We start from the raw sequence: 6,487 nt of genomic DNA, 5'->3' as shown, positions 1-6,487 counted from the left end.
AAATATTCTCTGGCATATGATTCAATTACGTTAAGATTCTGACACTGAGGCAGCATCTAAAGGGCTAACATACTATTTCCATCAAGGTTTTCCCAAGCCCATGTCACACAGCTCCCTCTCATCTCCTAGGTTTAGTGTTTGGACCATCCAATTTAGCATATATCAAAGGGTCTCATACTGACCTCAAGATGCTCCAAATCTTCTCAATTTAACAAGTATACAAAGAGTGTCAATTTAGCAAGACCACCAGTTCCTTTTGAAAGATAATGATCATGTCTTCTGCTTTTTTAATCTCCCATAATATGGGCAAGAGATAAAAGTCCTAGAATCAAAATAAAAGCTATTGATCTAATTCAAAATCAACACCATCGATGACTTATAACTCCCAAATATAAATGTGGTAATTTAATCACTTAAATTGAACCATACCTTATTACTGAATTCCCTTCAGGTTGTTCTTTATGCAGAATATGTTGGAAGTAATCTTCTATGATGTAAGCCATCGGAAATTTTTTTAAGTATGGGTAGTAGAGAGGGTGCCGTGCTATGATGCCTATTGTATACAAAACACTACATTAATAAGCACATATGCTGGAGATGCTTTAAGATGACTCACTAATTTGAAGTACGTTAATCTGATTCTGGGAGGATGTTGTGTATCGGGTGGGGATGGGAGTGGTGGGGAGATATGGAGTGGATACAAAGGACAAATTGTTGTCATCAAGGCGAATCTCTTGGTGGTGAGTATCATTCTCTCTGCTTTGCCAATGTCCAGAGTTTCTCTAATTTAGGGTTGCCAGATTTAGGTATCTCTAATTTAGGATATACCTAAATATTGCGTGGGACATACACTAAAATTTCTCCTTGTTTACCTGAAATTCAAATTTAACAAGACATTCTTTATTTTATCTGTCAATTCTAGTTATCTCAAGGGGTACTATGAAATTCTAAGAAAACTTATTTTCATTCCTTTAATTTTTGAAACTAAGTATATACCATATAGTGGCAACTTGCAAAGAGAGGATGGAAGAGTGACACAAAATCAAATGAAGAATGCTGGGCTATTCACTTGAAAAGACTAGTTGCCGAGGTTAAGGACCTTGACTATCATGTTCACTGCTGTATTTCCACTCACAACTGAAGTACTAGGAAATGGTAGGGGCTACATATTTTTTGACTAAAAAAATAGCAAATATAAATGTCTCAATTTTTTTTGAGAATGCGAACTCCTCTCTTTTATCATCAGGAAGAAAAGGTTGGCTAGTCCATTCCTTTTAGTCACCTCAGCTCACACGGCTCAAATAAATACAGCAGGTAACAGTGCGGCTGAGTACACAAACTGGCTGTCACTATAATCCAGAGAGCCTGCCATCTACAGACAAAGCAGCAATGGAGTCATTGTTTATAAGATTTCAAATGCAGGCACCTTGAATAAGAATCTGTACACTTGCATTTCTTTCAGTTTACCAACTCATGAGATGATAGAGATTTAGGTCAACTACGATTTTTATATATTATTTTTACTAAAGGATAATAACTTTTACAGTCCACTTAAAGGCATTTATTAAAAAATAGTTTGGTTATTCTTGGGATTTCAGTAAAGAGATGAGTGAATGGTATTCCATGAGGTTAAAAAGGAGAAGGAACCAGGGAAATTACTCTAAGAAGAAAAGGAAAGGATCCAGCAATTTCTGGAGAAGAAAAGAAGGAGAAAGGAGTTTTAAAAGTGAAGAGATCTTCTTTAAAAATATATAAATAAAGAAAATATAGGGGCTGGCCCAGTGGCGCAGCAGTTAAGTGCACATGTTCCGCTTTGGAGACCCAGGGTTCACTGGTTCGGATCCCGGGTGTGGACATAGCACTGCTTGGCAAGCCATGCTGTGGCAGGTGTCCCACATATAAAGTAGAGGAAGATGGGCACGGATGTGAGCTCAGGGCCAGTCTTCCTTGGCAAAAAGAGGAGGATTGGTGGCAGATGTTAGCTCGGGGCTAAACTTCCTCCAAAAAAAAAGAAAGAAAGAAAAGAAAATATATATGAATAAGGAAAAATAGAACTATGGTGATAATAATGATGTATTGTACTATTTAGAGAACATCAGAGAAAAGACTAAAAGGGAGCTCTTGGCAAAAGGCCAATTCATAGAAGAAGTACATTGTAATACTATGAAATAGGAGTGGATTTTCTGGCCCCAAATATGTTAAAAATATTTATTTTTTGTGAAAATGAATTATTACATTGAGAGCCAAAGCTTCTCTGAAGTACACGTTTTTGTTTATTTGTTATGTCAGTCAGTAAGAAAACAGTTATGCAGCCTTGGACATCTCAATGTAGCTTAACCAATAACAGTAACGAAAGACTTTGAATCCAAATGAAAACTTATTAAATGACTGAAATCAATTTTAGAGATGTGAAAAATGGTTTTTATAAGCAAAAACATACCGATATTTGCAGACTTGCCTTTGTCCTCACTTGTTTTTCTTTTTTTTTTTAAAGATTGGTACCTGAGCTAACATCTGTTGCCAATATTTTTTCTTTTTTTCTTTTCTTCTTCCTCTCCCCAAAGCCTCCCGGTACACAGTTGTACATTCTAGTTCTGCTGTGTGGGACACTGCCTCAGCATGGCTTGATGAGCGGCGCCATGTCCATGCCCAGGATCTGAACCAGCAAAACCCTGGGCCGCTGAGATGGAGCACGTGAACTTAACAACTCGGCCACAGGGCAGCCCCTGTCCCCACTTCTTGTATTGGCCAGATCTTCTAAACGATATGTCAGTGAACCACTTAGTAGATCTACCAGTGGAAGAAAATTGAAGAGCTACATAAAAAAAAATTAAAAGATGGTCATATGGAACGTGCTTGTTCTGACATGGAAGTTACAGAGAGCAGTTTAGTTGGTCAAGATTAGATAATCCCTTTTTGGAGGAATTTTCTCTCAACACTCTAGGTTGAATACACGTTTCTTTAGATTTCTAAGAACACAACATTCATGAGGCATAACTATATGCTTTGCTTAAAAAAAATTCCAATTTTTATGTAAAACCAATAATAAAATGAGAGCAGGTGACAATATTAGTTGAGATATTCACATGATCCTAAATGAGCGTACCTGCATAATTAGTAGAAAGCTAAAGATCTACAGTGTCATTTAACAAATGTGAAGCAGAACATTTCAGAGTTTTTCTTTTTATGATGATTTTGTGGGAATAATAACTCTTTGTTTAGACTTTAAATCCACATCTCATCTTCGTGGGAGACCGAAACTTTATAGATACTCTCTAAGGTTGAACAGCATTTAATTTAAGCTAGGGAACCATGCAATAAATACCAGTTCACCAAGATAAATGTAAAGGATATGCAAAACCAGTAAGACCTCCTTAAAATGAATTAGTAAGAAAATGATTCCAAAAGAGTGGGGAAAAAATGCTCAATTGTAAAATATCTTTAAAGCAAATTTCATAAGCATATGAAAATTAAAATTAGGCCAAGAAGCACATTGACAATTATAATGTAAACCCTTTGAAAAATACGCAATCCTCATTTTGCACAGTTTCAATATGAACAACTTTCAGTCACCAAAATTTAGCTTATTAACACCAATCCCCAAACAACACAGTTCCAATTTCAGTTACCCCAATGTATCAACTGGATGTAATCACATAATTATTATTCAGTTTGCACACATACCCAAAGTGTATAGTTGTGTTGCTTCCTTGTCTCCTAGCGATAAATCCACATGGCATTTTACAAAACTGGATCATGGAGAGAATTGGCTGAGAATGATGGAAGATGTCGAAAAGAAAACTCCAGGCCCCAAATGGCATCACTTGTGCTCAAGTCCATGATCCTAAACCTAGACTTAATACCCGACCTAACTGCAGTTTCAGCCTCTCCCAGAAAGGTGATTTTAGTCGGCCAGTCTGAAATTTTCTGGTCAGCACTAATGAGGTAATCTGTCAGATGAGCCCTCCCCATTCCTCAGAGGAAGAGGAGGCAATCTACATGATAAAATCCTTGCCGGTCCCTTCCCCCTAGAGGAGATGGCCTGGCCTAAAAATAATCTTTTCTCTTGTTTTGCCAATGATTCCCCTGCCCTACCCTCCTGGCTATAAAAACCTTCCAGTTTGTACAACCCCTCACAGCGCCCTTCTACTTGCTAGAAGGGATGTCAGCTGCTCGATTCATGAATCACTTAATAAAGCCAATTAGATCTTCCAACTTACTTGGTTGAATTTTGTTTTATAATAAAGTGTAGCAAAGAAATAATAAGTAATAACATGGGAGGTAAAATTTGAATCAATTGTAAATCAAATTAGAGAAGAAAGAGCTGACAGTAGGAATGTTGACACTTTCAACATTTGAAAGACCCTAGATCCACAGCCAGAGGAAATTTCTCAACATAAATGAGGGAAGTGATTGTGAATAAAAGGATGAAGATGTCCCAGAGGAATCCATGCCAGCTAAAAGAAAACCTTCACGTTAAAGAAATTCTTGAAGAAACTTCATAACCATTGAGAGCCCAAAGGATAAAATGTGAAGCTGATCCAAATGTAGAAAGGAATATGACAAGTTAGAGTAGATTGTGGGTTTACAGTAGCCCTCTTTTATACATGGTTTCAGTTACCCGTGGTCCGAAATTATTACATGGAAAATTCTAGAAATAAACAATTCATAAGTATTATGTTGTGAGCCATTCTGGGTAGCATGATGAAATCTTGCACCATCTTGTTCCCAGGACATGAATCACCCCTCTGTCCAGCCCATGCACACTGTATAGGCATATTTGCTACCACTCATTAGTCACTTAGTAGTCAACAGTTATGGGACTGACTGTCCTGGTATCCACGTGCTTGTGTTGAAGTGACCCTTTTTTTACTTAATAATGGCCTCAAAGCACAAGAGTAGTGATGCTGGCAATTCAGATATACCATAGAGAAGCCATAAAATGCTTCCTTTTAGTGAAAAGATGAAAGTTTTCTACTTAAGGAAAGAAAAAAATCATATGCTGAGGTTACTAAGATCTACATTAACTTTTATTACAGTATATTGTTATAATTGTCTTATGTCACTATTAGTTATTGTTGTTAATCTCTTACTGTGCCTAATTTATAAATTAAACTTTATCATAAGTATGTATGTATAGGAAAAAACACAGAATATATAGGGTTGGGTGCTATTCAGTTTCAGATATCCACTGGAGGTCTCATATCCCTGAGGATAAGGGGGGACTACTATATTTTAGTTTCCTGAAGCTGAATCTCTAAAAGGCTGAGAGCTTTCAAAGCTCACCCTCTGTCTTTCTGATTCAAATGTTCCTTCATGAGTATTTTCCATAGCGATCACGGTGGACCCTTCCTACCTTCCCTAGAGGGTTAGCTCTCTCCCTCACTCCGGCTAAGATAAGATCATTTTTCTGAAAGTTTTTCTCTCTGAATCCAACCTAAAATCTAGCCTTCTACTTACGTAGGCCTATCCTTGATTTATGCAACAAGAACCTCTACATTTGCTTGGATCCTCTCATCAAGAAAGAGATGAGAGACCAAATAGAATTGTAGGCTCATCATTTTTCTCCAAGAATCTTAATCTATTCAGTACCTTTCATGAACTAAACCCCCAACTCTGTCCTGTATGCCACACTCAGGTCTTACCATGACCTGACCTCAGATAACCTACATTAGTACTTGCTGCCAAAGTATCCTACATACTTGCCACATCACCTTTACAAATACACCAAAAATACACTGGAAGAAAGAATAAGTAATGAAGAGTGGAGAGAATAACTGTTTCGGCAGAAAATACCAAGTAGAGAAAATGAATATACCTTTTAGGGCATCATCTATCTTGGGCAAATTTGGTGAAGCCAAGGTGTCTAATGTAAATGTGAGCTCTTCATGGAAGGTTTTGACATGTTCTCCATTAAGGTAAATATCAACCTGAAAAAAAATTTTTAAACGAAGAAATAGTGAAAAAAAGATTTTATGACTAAGAGGGTCTGTACTGATAATTTAGTATAAGTGAAATACTAATTGGTCAGTTCTTTACTCCTACCTTAGAAGTTCTGTCTTTGAAGCTTTTAGAGAACTACATGGAGCATACTGCTTTGTCCTTTCTGTTAGTGCAAAGAAAGATCATAACCTGCTTCCAACTTCCCTTCTGCTTCTGGGCAAGTATTCCTCTCTCAGGGGTTCCTGCCGCTGCTTCCTGTTGGTGAGTAGAGAGTGACAATGAATCCTACAGTATCTGGTAGTCTGGGGCAAACTCAGTTGAAGCAGCACTAACCAGTATGGCCCTGAGGCCCACACTGGAATCAAAGACTCTTTGTTTCTTGTGGATTGATGACTGATGGCTGCCTCATCAGTCCGGAGTCCTGGAAAAGCATTTCCAGCTTCCTCACCCTGTCCTCTGAGAATTCAGTCAGGTCTGGGCACACCTTCTCTGAAGTGCCAGAGCCTCATGAGGCAGCTTTCTGTGTCATGAGCAATATCAGCCT

The 6,487-nt window shown here is 37.8% G+C and overlaps 1 long non-coding RNA gene across 1 annotated transcript; it reads right to left on the bottom strand.

The window, feature by feature from the left end:
* Positions 1-428: 428 nt before the first annotated feature.
* Positions 429-6,192, bottom strand: LOC139044960 (uncharacterized). Its single transcript, XR_011502445.1, has 3 exons — positions 6,046-6,192; positions 5,819-5,930; positions 429-553 (listed from the first exon to the last, which is right to left on the bottom strand). It is a non-coding gene; the product is annotated as an uncharacterized lncRNA (long non-coding RNA).
* Between the last annotated feature and the right edge of the window lie 295 nt (positions 6,193-6,487).

The sequence above is a fragment of the Equus asinus genome, chromosome 3, assembly GCF_041296235.1.
Source record: "Equus asinus isolate D_3611 breed Donkey chromosome 3, EquAss-T2T_v2, whole genome shotgun sequence".
In the NCBI taxonomy this organism is placed as follows: domain Eukaryota; kingdom Metazoa; phylum Chordata; class Mammalia; order Perissodactyla; family Equidae; genus Equus; species Equus asinus.
The sequence above is the reverse complement of the archived record's forward strand: the minus strand, read 5'-3'. Positions and strand labels throughout refer to the sequence as shown.